General features: G+C 42.3%; 2 protein-coding genes and 1 long non-coding RNA gene across 8 annotated transcripts in view; 1 reads left to right on the top strand and 2 right to left on the bottom strand.

Annotated features, from left to right (window-relative positions):
- Positions 1-20,668, bottom strand: part of Mesr6 (misexpression suppressor of ras 6) — a 764,580-nt gene that overhangs the window by 689,746 nt on the left and 54,166 nt on the right. The window lies entirely within an intron of this gene.
- Positions 1-20,668, bottom strand: part of LOC143208885 (uncharacterized) — a 284,265-nt gene that overhangs the window by 223,396 nt on the left and 40,201 nt on the right. The window lies entirely within an intron of this gene.
- LOC143208888 (uncharacterized) overlaps positions 795-20,668 on the top strand; it is a 38,989-nt gene continuing 19,115 nt past the window's right edge. Inside the window, exons 1-2 of one of the 2 annotated variants that reach the window (XR_013009001.1) lie at positions 795-5,322; positions 5,725-20,668. The exon at positions 5,725-20,668 is cut by the window's right edge and continues 18,478 nt beyond it. This is a non-coding gene — a long non-coding RNA (uncharacterized LOC143208888). The other variant, XR_013009000.1, reaches the window with a different exon arrangement.

The following is a 20,668-nucleotide window of genomic DNA, read 5'->3' as shown; positions in this document are numbered from 1 at the left end:
GCGTGCACACGTGAAAACCTCTCCTCACAGGACCCCTCTCGTGCAGCCCGGGTGACGACTGGCGATTTTTAGTGCGCTGGATGCCGGTGCTTTCGACTCGCTACGCGCGCGGGATGTGTATTCAAGAGATGAATACGAGACCCAGCGCCTGGCAACGCCGCCGCCGCTCCGCCAACCCTGTGTCTCGATTGTAACGAAATTAATTAGATTCCTAAACTACCGGTCTAATGGACCCACGACAAGCCAGACTCTCGAAAACTTTCGTGTCGAGTTTCCTGCGCTCGCAGTTCCCAGCCTAGCGACGAGTACACCCTGGATTGCAACCTTCGTCAAAGTGCGATGGGCGATCCTTATGCACTGGATGCTTCTGCTATGGAGGCGTTAATAAACTAAATTGAATAGACTTCATTCTTTGCGAACCACTGTACATGATATAAATACTGTGTCGAATGCATTTTTCGTGAAAGCAACTTTCGGGCGAGAGAACATCAGTTGTCAGAAGCGAAGAATAACAGAACTAAGCGGCACAAAAGAAAATGGTGGATACCGCATCGTTTGCGCCTGCTGAACGACCGGGATTTTAAACAACGCTCTGCCCCCGCTGGCAGATTTTCGCCGCGATAATAACGCAATAACGTATAATTATCCTTTGTCCGTCGGCGTTAACGTAACTTCTGCGGCTACCAGTTTTTTTCCTCTCAGCTTTTCAGAACGCCGGTTCTCCTGGGTACAGCGGTCTCGTCCGTCGGTCTGAACCAGCCTGTTCATGCACACAGAGAAAAAGAGAAAAAGAGAGAGAGAGAGAGAGAGAGAGAGAGAGAGAGAGAGAGAGAGAGAGAGAACCACGGAAAGTTGGTATCGATCCGCTGAAATCCCCATAGAAATTAACTCGAGAACACTCGGCTGCCCCTTTCGCCGAGCCACCGTTCCAGATATACGGGCACTCGTTAGAACATTCATTAATTAGCCGTAATCGAAGCTCGTTTTACTGACGCGGAATTGAAATTCACTCGGGTATCGTCGGGATTTCACCGCGGAAACCTGGAGCAGGGAATGTTTAAAAAAAAGAAGAGAAGAAAGGAGAGAGAGGAGCTTAGTCATTCTCCTGCGAAACCATTCTTCCGTCTCCTAACGCTCTTAATTATCTCTGTGGACTCAGCCGGAAAGCTCACCTTCGATTCCGATTGTGCTCCTGTCTCGCGCACATTGAATTATTCAGATCGGAACGAGACGAAAATTGGAACGGCACCGGTGTAATGAAAGTGTCCCTCCACTGTCGCAATCCGGATTGGCTGTCTAGTGGGCGGTTCGAGCGAGTTCGAAATTAATAAGGTCCTTCAGACGCTTAATGAGTCAGTCGATTTCGCCGAGTCTCGTTTCGCGAGGTCATTGAGATCGGGCCCGAGGGTACGTGTGTTCTATTCCGGTTTACATACACGCGAATCAAAGTATCTCGAGGGTTGACGATTAGAACTTGGAGAGTGTACTCTCGCAAAGTGTTACAAAATTTTTGAATTTTCTCAGAGGATTGTACCAGTTTTATTTTAAAATTGTTTAGGAAAGAAAAACACATCTGCTTGTCTCCTGTCTCGCAGTCAATGCAGACAATTTATATTTTGCGCGAAGATTCGCAGTTAGAGAGAATTTCGGATATAACGCGGATAAAAATGGAAAAGGTCAAGTGTTGGTTTATCTGGAAGTGACGTGGACGAAAACAGAAAAAATCGACGGTGGGTTTGTCTTGATGATCTTATTTTGAATTTTTCCCTAAAATTAGTCAAAACTGGCTGGTATCTACAACATGATCAAGTATTTAAGCTACTCTTCACTGAAGAGTACAGAACATTTCCTTCTCCTGCACAATCTATAAAATTCTAATATAAAACCGTCACATGTAGCGCAGAGCGATCTCGCAAAATGTTAGAAAAATGTCCGAGTTTCTGTACATTTTGCGGGACCTGCCATAAGGTGGAGAGATCGCGAGGTTCCATCTCTAAGAAAAACCGCTTCTGAATGCATTCAGTGTGATCGCCGGGACACCTCAGCCCCCAGGCGACACCCTGCCTTTGGCATCGACGAGCAAACACCGGAAACTTTTCCACGGGGCCCGGGGTATTTCGTCGCGGCTGCTTAAGATTCATCTTGAACCGCGATCTTGGCGCCGTCGAAAGATCAGCCAAACGAACGAACGAACGAACGGTTGGCACTCGTTGAAAGAGCGTGGGCGGCGGTGGCGTATCAGGCGTCGGGCGACGAACGCGTGACGGTCGCCGTGCCAACCGTTCGTAACGACAAAAGAGAGGCGAAAAACCAAGCGACAAAAGGTCGTCGCCGGGCGCGCACTCGACGACAGAGAGAATGAGAGAGAGAGAGGAGCGAAAGGAGAGAGAGAGAGAGAGAGAGAGAGGGAGCAGGGCCAGATCCTCTCGCGCAGGGGAAAAAATTCGGGCGTCGCGCCGCTCTCAAGTGGACGCCGACCGAGAAAAAATCCATACCGGGTTGCTAGAACGGGGCGGAGTCAGGTAGAGGGTGCGACTCCCTTTTTCGGATGCACAGGGGCGAAAATGATAATTCGTCGGCATGGCAACGCCCGTCCCACCTCGTCCCGATTCTTCGACGAGTATTCTTCCAACCCTACCACTGAATCCCCGGGACCCTCTACCTGGGGTAGAGGCCGCCATCCCCCTCGCGCCACCGTCACAGACCCTCTACCACCTAGTGTTTCGGGGGCCGAACGAATGGCGCTCGTGAAATCGTGTTTTCTTCCTTTTGAAGATCTTCCAACGGGCGCACTTGCCACCCTCTCGGCTCTCCCTCCATTAGGGGTGAAACGTGGCCGCGCAACAGAGAGGCTACCGGGCGCAAGAGTTAGCTACCCCCCTAGGGACAGGGCTCCGGTAGGCATGGCAACTACCGCCTGGCAACTCGCGTCCCCGAGAACGATGCTGCTTGCTTGCTTGCTTTTTCTCGACCGGTGGAATGGGGTGCAGTCGGGGGTGGAAAGAAGAAGAAGCAGCCAGCTCTCTGGATAACCTTGAAAAGCACCTCCTTTAAGGCCGCCGCATCGAGGGTGCACGGGAGCAAAGGTGGATTATGCGGAGGGTGCAGTATCGACGTGCGGGCACATTTCACTGGGCACCGGCGCACAGTGGTTCACATTCCGAAGAACTTGGCCGGCATTTTTTGACCGTTTACGCGCAACCACTGAGGTTCTACTGTACTTATAAAATAGAGACTGTAACTTCATTGCTAAGATCTGTCCTTAAAAACATATATTTCTTACACGGTTTTGCAACTATCTAAGTACTTGTTTTAATTTGGCTATAAATATTTTAAGGTAGTTGGAGTATAGCAAGCACAGTAGTTGAGAAAATTTCAGAATCTTGCGAATGTGGACCAGTGCAAGGCGCCGCGCGCATCTCGCGCGTTCTCGGCTCGTTTCGCTGGCATCCTCCAATTAAAACGAGCGCCAGTTCTTCTTTAATGTTTGCCGAGTGAAAGGAGCTCCGTTTTGCTACCTCGCAAAGGATCCGACCCGGCGTCTTTCACTCCGGGCAACGCAAATGTATGCGCCCGTTCGCGTCTAAGATATGCAGATATTCCTTTGGACGATGCTGGAACGGTGTTCAAGAAACAGTTCAAGGAACTTCCGAGGGCGTACGAGATTTAATGAACATTCCCTTCTTGAATTGAATTTGATCGGCGCAACAGTGCGGCGGCGTCCGACCGACGCGACGCGACGGCCTCCGCTCTAAGCGAGCTAAAACAGTGGAAGAAGGAAAGTAGAATTGTAAGAAGATCCTCAAGACAACTCTTAGCTTTCTTTTGAGCACGACACCTTTGAATCGCGGCAGATAGAGAGGGAACCGGAGGACAAAGACGAGAACGATCCTTCAGGAGGAAGAAATCCCTTTGGTGGCACACGTTTCAACGGAGTAACGAGGCGTCTACGTAATAATAACCTCGGCTTGAATAATGGAAACCTAGACTGTCTAGGCTGGAGCTATCCTTAATTTTCTTACGACATTCCGATTAGGCTAAATATCTCACATTTTTATAAAGAATGATGCCCCCTTAAATAACATTTGTGATGCCCAATTCGTGTTAAAATTTATACAGTGATTCTCCGCTAATTAATTCTTCTCTTTATAAGTAGACTACAGATTTTATGCACTTGTGAAAAAAATGGGTAAGTGCAATTTAAAACAGTCAACAGAATAAAACAATTGAGCAATCACATTTTTTTGTTGCAAGACGTCAAAAACCTAGCAGCATTTCTAATTCCGAATAGAATGTATACATAGGTATGTATGTCGTGATCATTAAAAATTAATTTAATATTTTGTTGGGCGATAAGCACTCGCGAAAAATGTGTGTTTCAAGTATGATTTATGTCGCTTAATAACCATAGCAGTTGAAGGAGCGACGTAAAATAAAATAATAAAAGGTATGATTTAAATAAAAGACAATCTGTGGTCATTATAGTTTGAACATTTATAAAGAAATAGGATTGTACGAAATAAAAACAAGACTCTTTCGTAGAGTTAAAGGAACCATCGCGCAGAGAATGGAAATATTTATTAGCTGCCAACATATAAAGATCTGCAGTCTAATAGCAAACAATCTTCATAGTTCACACACGTCGACAAACAAAGCCTCCGCGGAGGTATCTATCGACTCGTTACCAAGCGATTGTAAACACCGTGTTTTTTTTTTCAAGTCCCACATGATTACCATAAATTTGCAAACAACGGGCCCATAAAAATGTGAGCAAGCTAGATCTGAAATCATAGCTGTAATTACAGATCTGCTCATTACCATGAGACCGAGGCTCATGCATATGCGGATATGCACGAAAACGTCCACCTACCGATTGCTCGTTTCGAACACGTGAAATACGAAAGCGTGTGACAATACTACCGTCATTAATTCGTCGAACGGCAGTGGCACTTTGACTCACGAAATTGACTCTATTGTAAAGGTCCACCAATTAGTTATTTCCCTGGAAAAAATAAAAGTTGACCGATCGATCCGAACGCTGCTGCAAATTAGAGACGAGCATGGTCGACGCGGACGAAAGTTGCGCTGCACGGGACTAATTACACGGATTAATTGAACCGTCGAGAATACCCGAGCTAAAACTTAATTGACAATTATGATGGAGAGACAGGTCCACCCTTTCCACACCTATTCTTCGTAGCTGCTGTCAAGAATCATGCTGTTTTATTCATGAACAGGCGACTATTTCCACATCGGAGACCATCTTCGTGCTCCTAAAGCGATGTTATTTGTGAAGCTGCGTCCTCAATGAAGCAACAACAGGCAAGTTCTTTTCTTTTTAAACTTTCGATTGAACGAAATTTTCGATTTTTAAGTTTATTCATTTCGTACAGAGAGTCACACAAGGAAAGCGACGCTTCATGACTGTATCTGCCATTAATGATTGCCTGAAACTTGATGTACGATTTTTTTATGTTTCATATAAAAGTGATGAGATCAAGTTAGATTTTTTAATATTTTGTATGAAAGAAATGAGAACAAGTTAGATTTTGAAATCCCTACGACATTTTTATTATTTGATGGAACAAAATTGGGAAGCTTACGTTATATTAGATCGTTCGGAAAGTCATTTCGTTTTCTTAAGGGAAAATGAAAGCCAGCTCTTTTTACCATTTAGAATAAGTTTTATGACATTTTGTTCTACGATCTCTTGCGATTTTTCAGGCAACTTGAAGATCCCATGCTCGTAGAATTTCTATTTTTTTTTTATTAGCAAAATATTGAGTTATACGACTTTTTACGACTTTATTTGAAATGAAATTTGCACCGCATAAAAAGTGTTGAAAAGAGCTAAAAAAATAGTAATCCGATGGTACATCCTCTCCTTGAACAGCGCACAACTTTTTCGTTCGTGCACCACATTTTTACCCTTGCGGTAATAAAAAAGCAAGAGGTGATGGAAATGCGTACTTTGATTTTGCATATTTGATGCGATGATAAAAACATACTTGAAAGATTAGAAAGCGCTGCGGGGCAGGAAATTACGTCCGAAATGTCAGCTGTCAAGATATACCACGATTTTGCGATTTAAAATAAGGTTAGTAATAATAATAGCAAAATAAAAATTTTCTACGTGTATTGCAACAATCTGGAGCGAAATAGATATGTGTTTTCTTTCTTAACATGTTTAATCGGTTGAAAATAATATAACTGTTTTAAATTACACCTATTCATTTTTCCCATAAATGCATAAAATCTGCTGTCTAGTAATTACTAATAACAAATGGAAGCAACCGAACGACCTAATTATTACTGTATAATAAAATTAGCAGTGCACCTTTTATTGAAATCTATGAAAGGTTCAATGACAATCCCATTTTCATTGTTTTTAGGGAAGTTTCAACTGACATTTTCAAGAAAACTGACCCAGGATGTGTGAAAGTAGAGGCTCCAATCCTCAAAATGAGTTCAGATTTTGTACGATTATTTTCTACAGGATTGTGATTGAAATATCGATAACTTTCACAAATCGAAAGAGTTCGAATACTTTTCGGAGCCACTGTAGCTTAATAAATCAGTTTAAAAAAAGGATACTCCGACGTGTCTGAGGCTCTGTAAAGGATTGCGTGTAGCTCGTTTCGGTTTATAGCACCGGCTATTATAAAAAATCAATTTGGTGGTCCATTTTTAGCCGTCGTTATACGTGTCAGACGAAAAGAAACCATTTGATTCGACGAAGTTATTAGTAGCTGTCGCGGGCTTGATACTTTTTATCCGAAAGCCGTCAGGTTTTATGCTCACGTGACTCTCTGTCGGGACAAAAACATGCGCGAGCCGTCGGTTAATTAGCGTGTCGGTGCTTCCAGAGAACCATAAATCATAAAAGGGTCTCGGTGAAAAGTAGCGGAGGACCTGCACACTATGCGGTAGCAAAGATATATGACCTACTTTATAGCGCCTAAGCCGTTGTGTGCGGGAACGACGATAAATCGGCGCATGTACGCCGTCGGAGTTGCCATTTGACACGCGACCGGCTCTTTTTGCGAAAAAAAACAACGCCGATTACAGCTCCACAATGCTACAGACTGCTGCTACGAGTCGACGTTTCAAAACCAATGGAATTATTAGCGGACTACAAATGGCTCGACACGAATTATCTTGGTACCGTTGATATTCGTTCGATTGTACGTGAAAGTGAAACAAAACTTCTTTAAATACACGAAAAATTCATTTTTCTAGTTATACATATGTCTAGTTATACATATTATAAACCAGAGTTGTAATTGTATAAAAATATAATAGTGCAAGTCCTTTGTACTGCAGGTTCTTTCTGTTTGATACACATATTAATCACTTTTACATGTTCATATCTTTTTGTAAATCATTTTTAAATTACCACTTTCGAATGAAAATACACATTAAAGCGCCGTTTTGTTGCATCTCTAACGAAAACAGATTCACTCTCATAAATGGCAATTTAGTACAAAAAGACAGACATGAAAATTCGCAATTCTATGGAACTCGAGAATCTCGTCTTGCGCTGTTATTTTCGTAACAGCCTGCAGCTACGAATGCTTGACAAGTCGCGTGGCGTAAAAACGCATTTTCCGCGAGCCAAAGTAAAAATCATCGATCATGAAAGACACGCGTGGAACACGAGATGCATTCGCAGTGAAAATCGCAGTGGATTCAGTCGTCGTTCGAAAATAATTGCCCAATAGGACATCGATATCCGTGGTATCAAGCGGCGCTCGTGCAACGTGAATTTACGAGCCGATAACAATCTCCGTGCGTTAACGAATTAACGAGCAGCATTAAATCCACGTTCCCCGTCGTCCCAGTCGTCGAAGCTCTCCCGGAAGCCTGTTAGAAAATGGTCGCCGATGGGCCTTCTGAACGAATCAATCGCCGTGAAAATACCCGGAGGACCTTTACCCTAAGACCTTTATAAGCCAATTTGTCAATTTATGTCCGCGTGCAGTTCGATCACGAAAACATTTAACTGTAAAGTTAAGGAAAATTCAGAAGAAACGGTACTGGATATACTACATAATTACGAAGTTTTTAAAAGCTTCGTTTAATCATTTACTCATTTTAATTACTTGCTTTCGAAGCTATTTGACAAGCATTGTGTCAAACTTAGCCTACTGGTCTAATTAAAATAAATTGCCTTAATAGTTTCAATACTATTCGATGGCGAAAATTAAAGTGTACAATTTCATTGATTTTCTCTATTCTTTATTGTCTGGTGTTAATCAATTTGGAAAATTAGCGGATCAAATAACAAGGAAAAGTGACATCGAGCACATTTACTCACGCTGAACTCTTGGTTCGATGAACAATTGCTAACTCTTGATCTGAATTCTAGTTTTCTTGTAACCAGTTCCAATAAACAGTCTCGTATCAATCGATTTACCTTAAATCAATCTGCAACATTATCTGCCACATTGAACATACAGTGCGTGTAAAAAGTATTCGTACACCCTTTAAAATAGAATAACTTCTTTATAATCGTTTTTCATATCATATGATTATAAAACATCAGGTCGTTTGATACAATTATATAAAAGTTATTCTATTTTAAAGGGCGTACGAATACTTTTTACAGCCACTCTAAATAATGTAATCAGCCAGCTAATATTTATGTTCGATTTAACAGTAGAAATACCAGACAGGTCAAAATTACTTATTTCCGATGTCTTCTTCTACAACTCTATTGAAACACATATTACAATGAAAACCATAAGAGTTTAGTGCTCGATAGTTTAGCGTTAATCAAATCAACATTGATCTGAAACATGTAAGAACAAAATGGACGTGATTTGAACGGATTTCACCATGACTGCAATGAAAAGATAAAAAGCGTCCACCTAGCAAAGATGAATTATTTAGCAATATATTAAACGCGGACAAATTGACTAATGTGAAAATCATTTCGATCGAGTTGATAAATGGTGACAGTGGTTGCTGAAGAGGCTCCATGCGACGGCGGCGCGGCGCGGCGTTGAGGTAAGAAGAATCGGTCGCGTCCGACGGCATGCACTCGCGGTGAAAAAGAAGAACTTTTCCTTCGAACAGTTTTTACCGTCGCATCGTGAGGCTATAAAACGTGTCGCTATTACACGCGGCGGTGTTTATATTCGTCGTGAAACGGATGTTTGGACAGGCTTTCTGTAATTCACTCGCGCAGTTTGTGCACGCGAACGAACGTCTAAAAGACCGGCTACCACCGCTAAACTGTCGGTACTTTTCTCCCCGATTTAAAATACAAGTACTTATTCCGCAGTAATCCTCGCGTTGCGAGGTAGCTTTTAAGAACAGGAGAAGGAAGTTATTCGACGGAACACGAGCTGTCCCGTTCAAATGCTCGTTTCGTTATGTTTCCATGGCACGCGTTTCGAGGCAGCTGTGCGCCGTTCGATTTATCTGCGATTTTCGTCCGCTAAACTCTTAATCCGCCGAGCTCTGTCTGATAATCCTTGAAACACGCTGCTTCCGAGCCGTCCAAGAAATATTTAACATAATTCGAAGCGTGCCGGTTTATTACAGCCGCATTATGAAGCGAGAACACATGGATCAAAAATTAAATTGAATGGGTTGCATCGATTACAAATTAGAGATGCCAAATCGAAATCGAAATCGAATAATTGCTCTAGCTTCCCAAAAATGTTCAAATCGTATAGTACAATATTAAAAATGTTATCGTCTTTTTTAGAGCGTCCGAATATTAATTCGAGTAACTGTATCCAAATGTAAATGTACATCTATGCAGAAATATACCACCACAGAGGTTTCAGGAATAATGAAAAAATAATCTAGATATCACTTGACACACAGTGAAGTTATCGCGACTCGAAAACGTAGCAAGTAACATTTTCGCGTAAGAATTCCTGTTGTTGAGCTGACGGTGCACAGTGTACGGAGGTCGACCGATAGATAAAGCAATAAAGTGGTAGCGGTGTAGAGAAAATTTCAGACAAGAGCTGTGTTTATGCGGCGCGCGCGAATTTCCTCTTGGCGAGCACAAGGAGGCTGTTGTCACGCGAAATCGTAACGGCGCGGCGCGGCGCGGCGTGCTGCTCCGAAGAGGATTACCTTGAAACTTTTGCATGCGGGGGTACAGGAACCAGGAACCAGGAACCAGGAACCGAGCCGGACCGGTTTGACTGGTCCCGGGTTCCCTCCTTTATGTAGATATACGTGCAGGTACACGTGATACATCAAGGGATCGGGACGCGTGTGCCTCGACACGCTTACGTAATCCGCTGGGAGTGGCGTGTACCACCTATTCGATCGGCCACGGGGATATTATTTGCAGAAAGACGGTCGTGTTCTGCAACTTTCGCCACCCCTCCGAAAAATTCCGAATTTTCAATCGACAACCTGCTGGTGGACCGGGGACATTTATTATCGACCGCTTCGCTGCCCGACGCACAGTGGGCGAGAAACCGATCTTTTTGGACAAAAATCTGCCGACAACTCAGTTCTTCATCGATTCAATTGGAATTTTTTTTTAAATGTTCGTGAAGGACTATACTTTGATGACGTGCTGCGCGAAAATCGCTAACTGTCACAAGAAATCAAGAATCCTTATCTACAAAACTCAATAACTCCGATACTTCATCCGCCCATACCATAAATTTGCATGTCCCAGCTGAGTTGCCGACACTTCTTAACTCTAAACCCTAAACTGCAAAACTTTAAACTTAAACTTAAAGTTTCAAACTTTAAACTTAAAGATCGTATGAAAAAATACCAAACATTTTTGTTCAATCTCAACATACATATGTATACTATAAATTTGTCCATAAAGAGCTGTATGTGTTTTAAAAGTTATCAGCCGTCGGATAATAATTACCGCGCACACGTGCGGTTTCTAATCGAATCTGCCATAAAATGCAATTTTACGGCACGACAGCAGGACAAATAATCCTCGTGAGATATCGTAAGAACATAATCTGACAAGTTTATGGGATTCCTTGTTTCAAGAATCCTCTTCCAAGCAGAAATTGTGATAGAATTTCAAGCGAAATTTACGCACTTCGACATCCTGCACGGATACTTGCAATAAATACTGGGATAGTTGTAACTTCTCCTAAACTTCCCTCTCGCGTCTGCGAGTTTGCACATTTTTCTCCGTAAATGAAGAATATCGCGAATGTTGCTACTCCAAGCCTGGAGACACTGAGTCTTCCTGCTTTCAATATTTCCTTTTACCAATATCCTAATCAACACATAATTTTCTGTATTCATATTTCTGGTTCTTCATTTATTTTCGTTGAAGATTATTTTAATTCACCTCGAATTGTGACACTAAACCTACCACCACGCGTCAAACGATCTGTTCCAGAAATTATAAAGATGATTTCGTGGTAAACGATTAAATAAATACATTTAGTAGAGCAGATATTATAAGATGAACCGCACAAAGTTCAAATCAATTTAATCTTGTTATTTTTACAAGACAGCATGTACCTGCTACTTGTAAGCCTCGGTAGGTTTAGTGATAACAAAAAGTCATCTATTCGGCACCGAAATGATGAACTTTAGTCACGCGGACGGATACGTGTCAAGTTACTCGTAATTTTTTAATGAACATACGAAAGTGCAGTTTACGATTTAACGAAAGCTTGGCCAGCCGGAAAGGGAACATTAATAGCCTGCAGCTGACTTCTCGCTCGGCTCAAATCCGTCAACAAAATGGCACCGGTACGAGCTGGCCATAAACACGTCTCGCGTAACGCATAATTAAATCCACTGGCTACACGCGAGTGAAACGAGCCATTAGAACCGTTCATTGTAATCAATAGGGATAGTAAACTTCTCGACAACGATAAATATGAAAGAGCGAGCAGTTAATCTCCAACTAAGTATTTCTATGAACAAAGTCTGTATTTACGATATTTGCGGACGGTTAATCATGGTCGTAGATGATACCCTGCGGCACGAAGTTAATTCAGTTTGAAGTGTACTCGCGATAGCAAGAAATAAAGTACCTACGGGATATGGGGACTTCGACTTCATCCATGATCCAGGGTTATCTAGTTCCAAAAAACGGTTCCCGGGAATGACGCGGCGCGGCGGCGATTGAATCGAAAGCCGACGGGTCTGGCATTATTGAAACACGCTGCCGAGTAATTCTACGATCGAATCGCGTGTTCCGTTGGTTTGATAATCGCGAGAGATCAGCGGATGCAGAAGAACCGGCCTTGAGGTAGCAAGAAGAATCGCTGGCGCGGTTGATGTCGTTGAGGAACGGAAATGAGGCGATTCGAAAATGGCCGAAGAACGAAATGATTATGTTCCCAACGAAAGATCGTGTGTGTATGGAGCGTGGATAGAAGGGGGGGGGGCAGATGAGACGAAATAACAGAGAAGAGAGCGGTACAGAGGCCCGAGAGCTGCTGATGATTGCATGCATCCATAGGATGATGGATTGCGAGTGCTCGGGAGACCGATAGCAAGAAAAGGAGGCGAGGAGAGGCTGCTGTCGTTTGATTCCTAGATCTAGATGGTCGCGTAGGCCACCTACCGTTCTTGTAATGATATCGATAACGACGCTCTCGTACCTAAAAACCACCGGACTGGCACTCGCGTTCGCCAACCCGGAGATGGAACAGCTGCTGATTGCATTCATCGTGATGGATTGGCTCTCTCCAGACCGGGATACACGGCAAATGGAACCAGCCACCGCGTGCTTTGGCCCACCTACCGCTCCGAGTAATGATACCGATGGGGAATCGCTTCCTACCGTACATATCCTACGTACCTGAACAAACATAAAGCCTCCTAAAGCATGCACGCTGCCGAGGACTCCGCTGCAAATCGACGACGCTGCGACATCCGCGTGTCTTCGACCAATTAATCATTAAACCCTCAACCACCACGTCTCTGTTCTGTGCCGACTCTAAAGAGCGTTTCAAAATTTGGCAGGGGAGACCGAGGCTAAACGTTCCCAAGGTAAGTTTCTCCGATCATTATTTATTAAAAAAAGAGAAGAACGCCCGACTCATTTTCAGTTCTTTCTGTTATAAATGTGGGTAGACACTCTGTCGACTGCGGATTTTATGCATTTATGACAAAAATGGGTAAGCACAATTTAAAGCAGTGGACATATTAAAAAGATTTACAGACTTCAGCGTATTGGTTTCAGCTTAATCGGATAGTTACAAGAAGAAAGAAATTTTTATTTCACGCCTGTGTCTTGCAATCAATGCAAACATTTTTTATTTTACATATAAATGGCAGTCTAGTTATTAACGAAGGCTTAGTTACTTACGTACCAGGTAAGTAAATATTATTCGATTCTTTAATTTCATTGTATAGTTTGATACTCAATGTATTGATAAATCATTTCGCGGATTGTTTATGGCTCATATGAAAGGCATAATCCTGTTGAGGTTTAAACATTTACTACGGTATATTCGGGCAAACATAACGAAAAAAAATTCGAAGTCTAAAAACATAAATAGTTATGTAAGTCTCGGAAAAACTACCATCGAAGCGTAAACCAGCGGATTTTACTGGCGAGATTCGCGTAAAATGTAAGTAGCACGGTAAACAATGAACAGTATCCGACGGATACTGTTTGATTTACTTGTCAATAAATAAATAGTTTGTCTATACCCGGGGAAATCGGTTAGTTATTTTCGTTTCTAGAAGGCGTCTAGACGTTTTGGTTTCTCCACGCGAGCACGTTACGGTCGCCATTTTGCGCGAAGGATCTCGTCGAGCTCCAGTCATAAATGACAAGCAGATACCATTATTTATTGTTCGTGAATTGCATAAAACACGAAACGTTACTCACCGATCATTTTTATCTTTGGGACAGCAAAACGGCGAGGAAGAGAATTGACTTTTGTTTCTTGAGATTCGACGTAAGTCAAATCCTTTAGTTTTACTCATTAACTTGATACATAACACCGAGCACATAGGTGTATTCTTTTTATAGCAGAATGACTGAATGTCCAATAACAAATGAGAAACAGTATGTGAAGGTTTTCGACGGTTCCGACGGTAAATTTCCGATCGTATTTACCAGAAAAATAGTCATGCAAACAAATACGAAAGGCTCAAAAAAATATTGCAATTTAACAGCGGCGTTATTCCTGACAACTACAGATATAATCCAATAACATTTCTTAGCATTAAACGTACCAGGACTGGTCAAATGACTAGTTTCACATTTTGTATTTTCTAATTATGATATAAAGATGCATCCATCAGAAATTATTCAATAAATTTCTTTATTTATTCACGTATTATTATAAAAATTGTGGAAAATCTAAATAAGTTCAGTCTCGTGATTTTTATAAAACAATGTGTGTATCCGACACATTTCGTAGCCGGTACGGTTAGCGTTAAGACTATTATTCAGTAATGTTACAGTTCTCTTAGACATGGACTTCAGGTAGTCCAGGTGTAAAATTCTTGCAACATTCATGCCGTTTGAAATTGCAGCCACTTTTATTTCCTTGGTAAACGCATAAAATCTGCAGTCTAGTAGTAAATAATATGTATCCAGTCGGCGTAGAATCGCGAGTGACCGAATACTTGTGGCCGGTAGTGTACGTTATCGGGTTGCAGGTGAGAAAAATCAGACTGACGTAAATAAGCCAATGTTGGAAAGGCAACAATGATCGCTTATAAATCGAGTAGCGACGGCCGTAGAAAGATTTCGCTTGGAACTATCGGTTGCACTTGGCGGCCGAGGGAAAAGAGTTCTCTCGCGGCAAGACAGATAGGTATCTTGGTGGCAGAAAACGTTTTCAGGAACGATAAGTGAGTCCGTGGCTCTCGTTCACCGAGATAAACCGGGACGATAGTAATAAACGGTGCGCTGTAAGGCCGCTGCCGAAGGGAGCTGAAATTATTGCGGCCTCTATACCGGCGTTATCATTTTGTATCGCGTTATCTATTACGCTATTGTGAGCGATGTGGTTCGGACTCGGCTCTCTGCCTCGCTAAATCGACCTATTATCCGATACGGGAATTATTGTCGTCGCCGTTTCGCTGTGGTGGTCCGCCGACGGAGAAATTCTTGCCGGATGACGCGCTCTTTCTACCCGAACTTCTTCCCTTGCCAACATTTATCAACCCTCTTCTTCGTAACCGACAAAATTTCACACTGTCTCATCACCGGGACACTCGGATACTAACCCACCGATAAGTGACTATGACTATTTTACATTACTAGGTGAAAATAACAGGAATGCATCTATCCAAATTTTTATAATATATACCCAAAGAGAGAGAGATAGAGAAATGAATTAAGAATTTTTAGAATCTTAATAATCGTAAATTGAAAATATTCGATTATTGGAAATTGAAGAACTGATTTCAACTTTGTCCTTCCATCTGAAATATTTTCGATTCTATTCTTTCAATTAAGAAAGCAAATTTCGCAACATAGTGTATATGTATATCTAATTTAGTTAATTAGATATTCAACATTTACGATCGATAATTGGGATTATTTTATAGTGTATGTAGGAGTAGGTGGCCTAGCATGTCGTGGACAAATTATCACGTAATTCCTAGCCGAAAGGTTGAATGGATTTCAAAGGACCTGGACATCACATTTTAATGAAAATAAGAGAGTCGAATTCCTCAAGGATTCCTTCAAAGATACATTGGTACGACTCGACTACAAACACGTGTCGCTATCACATAATTACACCCAGTTGCTAGAAACAGCTCGCTACCATAGGAATCGTTCACCGTAATCAATAATGGATAGTAAACTTGTCAACGAGCCGAAGCTGAAGAGTTTCGCTATTTTATTAGTGGTTCGATAGCTAGAGCTTCGCGCAGCTATTAAATCGCTCTGTGTGATATCGTAAAGCAAGGAAATCAGTCGCGTGTTGCCGGTTACAAGAAACTCTGATGCAGAAAACATGAGAAACCTAATAAATGCAGGTTCGCCTGGCTGATGCTTGCTGCTGCTGCACGAGTCATGACTCGGCTTGCTCGTTAACGAGTTCATTCGCGAACGAGCCGGAGAGCAAGATAGCTAATGTAATTGATGCTTTGACAATGCCAGTTAGCGTATATTAATAACAGCGATGCTTTCAGTTAAAACGAAGAAAAAGAAAAGTCTTTCAAGTGGGTTCAGACTGGTGCAAAACATAGACTTCGTTGGAAGGAAACAAATTTTGTCGTTGAAGTGGTATTGTCTCATCGATATACGCTGCTGCCGATATACACTACTGTGCAAAAGAACGAAGCACCCAGTATAATTATAAGATATACAATGATTGATTTATTGCACTTAAAGTATTAGACAATCCGCAATAACACATATATTCTCAGAACTATTCAATTAAACAGCGGAATCCTCTTTCAAAACTCACTGTGTTCTTATTTGATTTTTCACGCTTTTCTATTAAATATGGCCGGGTGCTTCTTCCTTTGCACAGTAGTGTAAGTGAATTCATCTTATTCTAATATTTTCCTAAAATTTCTTTTCCCCGTCAGCTAGTAAGCTAATCCTTCTGACTTCTCCAGAAAAGTTCAAGTTTCTCAATTTATGTGAGGTGTCTCCAATAATTTGTTCATTCGGTGTATACTGAAAAAGGTCGTAAAATGATCTTGGGATAAAAATGTTCTCTATGGCGTATTCATCCATGACAACTGAAGAGCATATTTAGATGGCTACATTTAAGAGGACCCCATTGTACATAATACAAAATTCTAGTTTTCATAGGTTTAGGGTCAAAAGTGTCCGAATATTACTGCGAGCCACTATACATATATCAGGACATTACTGTACTTTTCGTCTACTCTGTTCCGTGTTACACGAAGACTTTTCCCAATCAGCGAGGCGTGTTAGAGCGAAGCGAGCGGGCAGTTTAGCGGCAAGAAAAAGGTGCAATTAATTAGCCAGGGGTGTCGTGAAATTGCACGTTGCCGGCCAGGCCGAGTTCGGCCGCGGTGCACGGGTACTCGAAAGGTTTCGAAACGGTTCCGATACGTTCCCGGAGGAACACGTACGGCACCTATCGACGTCGAAAGTGCGCCCTCTCATTATAAGGTAGCTCCACTTATCTCGATGACGCAGCTCCCTTTTTTAATCGGCCACTAACCGATCGATCAAGCCTCGCGAATTACGCTGCGGAACACCTTGCAACTAGAGGTGGCCGATCATCGACGCCTCGCGCTCCAGCAATTTGTTTAATCAGCGCGCCGTAGATTAATGACTCGGCTGGGTCAGTCTTCCCCTCCGCCCCTCCGTCTCTTTTAGTCTTTCTCTCCTTTCTTTCACCACGGGCCCGGCCAAATTACTGATTTACGATTACACGTTTATTATGAGGCGACGATCCACTTTTTCTCCGTTTTGCGACGCGTAATGGTCAATCCGCCGGGCGTAACGAGCTCCCGCGGAATTTTTACGACGAGAAATTCCGCCCGGATCGAAATTGGATACTCTTTCTGCAAAACGCGAACTAAATGAAGCTTTTAACTTCGCCAGTCGACCGTATTAGTCGGGCCCGTAGCTGTTAGCGGCTCGTTTCTCCGTTAACTCGACAAGCGATCGTGGAACGCGATTCGAGATATTGCACCGTTCGTAATTATTCGAGCACCGCACCTAGCGCGTCAACGCAGGGGCTGTTGGGCCGCAGGTGGCTCGGCGAATTATTTGCGACCGGCAATTCGCGAAACCGATCGAGCGGAACGACGCGACGTGCGACACGAGGCGCAGTCGTCGACAGATACGAAAACTGGGACAGAAATACAGTTTTAAGAAATTGAGAATTGTTGTATCATTTGATTCATTAATATTTCACCCTTTGTACCCCGAATTATTATTCAATTTTGTTGGCAACAACTCGCTACTATTTTAGGTGTTTTATTTGAAATGTTTTGAAGTGTTTTGTTTACTTCGAAGGTCAGTTTCTTGACTGCTACTTATTTGAAACAATTTTGTTTACTAATTCTATTAAATGTAGCTCCCAAACTTTGTTGTAATCAGAGTTGTGCTAATTGAATTATGTACATTGTAATTGAACCGAATTACACAATTCAAACCTTTCAATTAATTCAATTACTAAGTATTTTTATAAGTAAACTAGCAAGACTTCAAGTATATTCATTGCTGCACCCCGACGCCAATTTTCAACATCGACAACGCCCTTATCTGAAATGATATTGTATATGAGCCTACAATTAACTGTAAAAATGTGCGTTCATCAAACGGTATGAAAGCAACCGTGCCCAAAAGGAGCCAATAGTGCGGTATCCTGTTAAGGAAGATATTGTTCGAAGAAACAATGAAATCTCTCTTGCAAGAACACAAAGCACCAGGTGCATTCGATAGCGGCTTATCAAACACACCGCCGCGTCGGTATTCGCCGAGATCGGTTTTCCCCGATCGCGGTTCGCGATAGCGCGGAATATTTCGCGTGGTTTTAGGTACATAGAGCGCAAAACCGATTAGAAACATCTGGCCGGGGTTTGCTATCTGTTTGGTTGAGCGCGGGATTCTTCTACATCGAATCCTTTTTTCGGCGGTACGCGGCGGTTGCTCGATAAAATCAGGAACACGTACCGATTTCTCTCTTTCCCTCGTGGCCGAGGAATACGCGGTTCGTCGAAGCGTTCGAGGAGCCCGCGGATTCGGCGAAAGAATGCGACGAGAATGTAACAATGTTGACCGGATGGTTCGCACGTGACAACGGCCCGGCAATCCGGGAAAGGAAGTTTCTTAACGGCACGTACGTGCCAACATACGCTCACGTACGTGCCGATGAGTACCCGAGAGTACCGACGTGCTCGGTATCCAGCAGAAATGCACTGGGGATGCACTGCTTATCGATACCGTAAGAAACAAAGCCAGCACTTAATAGAACGCCAATGGAAAAACAAAAAAATTCTACTTCAATCGCAATTAAAAATTAAACTCCTACTTTAGTCGTTAATTACGGTTAACGATTACATTCTTTTCAATTGTAATCGTCAATCGGATAATTGATTAATGATTAACTGCTGAAATTTCAGTATGCATACTGAATTTTTTTCATTGAGATATATTTCTGTCAATTATCCATCTCTGCTCTCTGTCTCTCTCTCCCTTTTTATTACAATTTATGGATAGACCGTGTGGCGATTAACTTCAACAATTGATTAAATCAGTCTCCAATTTTTCGACGATTTCTGTTTTTAATCGACGATTGACGATCAACTTCATCAATCGTCCATTTTTCAATGATTGCCCTTCTTAATCGTACACATTAATCAATCAATCTTGGTTAAAATTTTAATTGATTAATGCCCAACTCTTGCGATTAGGTTAGATCGATCGTCGCGTTGCGTCGATCATTTCTTCAAATACTTTTCCATGTATGATCCCGCAAGAATCAATTCCCCCACGTCTTTCTTCAGAAATTATTACTGTTTAAAGTGTCCAGTATCTGTATATTGCTATCTAAATGTCCATCACCTTCAAAAACAATTACGAATACCATTATGGATTACTGTTTATATCAAAACTGAACATTATTTTTCGGGCAGTTCCGATAATGAGGCAAAAAAATGTTTTAAATGTCTACAAATTTCAATACAAAGAACAAATTTATACTTGAAATCGAACGTATTTGCAACCTAACACTTATCCGTTCGAGAGTTGCGATCTATGTATAATTTGTCAGCTTCGTCACTTCTATAACTTCTGTAATTATGCGAATATTTGTATGAAATGATTTCTAAAATGTTCGCAAAGAGTGAAGCTTCCAAACTCGGCAACAAAATCGATAAATGTTAGATAATGCTTGCAGTTACACGTGGGATGTACAGTATAAGCCAACTGTTCTGCACAAACACTTGGAGTATCTTCGTTGTTTGTCGTTGAATAGGAAAAACCGTTGATTATCGTGGTATCGTGCTGTGTTTCGAAGTTACGATCGATAGCAACAAGCACCTAGGCCAGAGAAATTGATGAAGAAATCAGTGGAGAAGGACTACGGACAGCGAGGGCCGCGAGAATGATTGCGAGAGCGCGAGGAGTGAAAGATAATAGAGATTAAGCGTGCATCGATTAGTGTAATAATCCTGGACTTATGGGGCGAAACGTTATTATCGGTGAATAACCTAATGTGTTCCGAGACAACGCATTAGCCTGCGGAGCCTCGGTATTCCTGTGGAAAACAACTGTGGCAGGATAATACACGTGTTCCCGCTAAGAAATTCTTGTTAGCCGAGAAAGGGAGAAAGAAATAAAAAGAGAGAGAGAGAGAGAGAGAAGCGGTAAGAGAGGTGGAGCGGGGAAGAGCCCGAGATGCCGGGGTCCGAGGAAATTAAGGGCCCATTTACAATTACGATGAGAAGTTGATGAAGTAACAGTACGTAAAGCTCATTAACGGGATACGGGGGACTCCGTACTCCGCGCCGTGATTATGAACGTTGATTGCGTATGTGTAACTCAGTTACCGGCTTAGGCCGACCTTAAGAAGCACGGTTAATTGTAAATGAAACACGCCGCAATTTACCATGTTTAATTGAAACCACGCGCAACAAGTACCGCTGATTGGTTTCTTTCAGAAATGGGAATGATTAATGTGTCTATTCCGATCAACTAATAATTCTTTCGCCTCGTCAACGCTGAAAATTGCACTTCCGCGGTGGCGGTTCACTTGCCACTAACCATTCCAATTCATATACACGGTGTTCGAAA

This window comes from Lasioglossum baleicum, chromosome 5 (assembly GCF_051020765.1).
Source record: "Lasioglossum baleicum chromosome 5, iyLasBale1, whole genome shotgun sequence".
Taxonomy (NCBI): domain Eukaryota; kingdom Metazoa; phylum Arthropoda; class Insecta; order Hymenoptera; family Halictidae; genus Lasioglossum; species Lasioglossum baleicum.
Note: the sequence above shows the minus strand (reverse complement) of the source record. Positions and strands in the feature narration are given on the sequence as shown.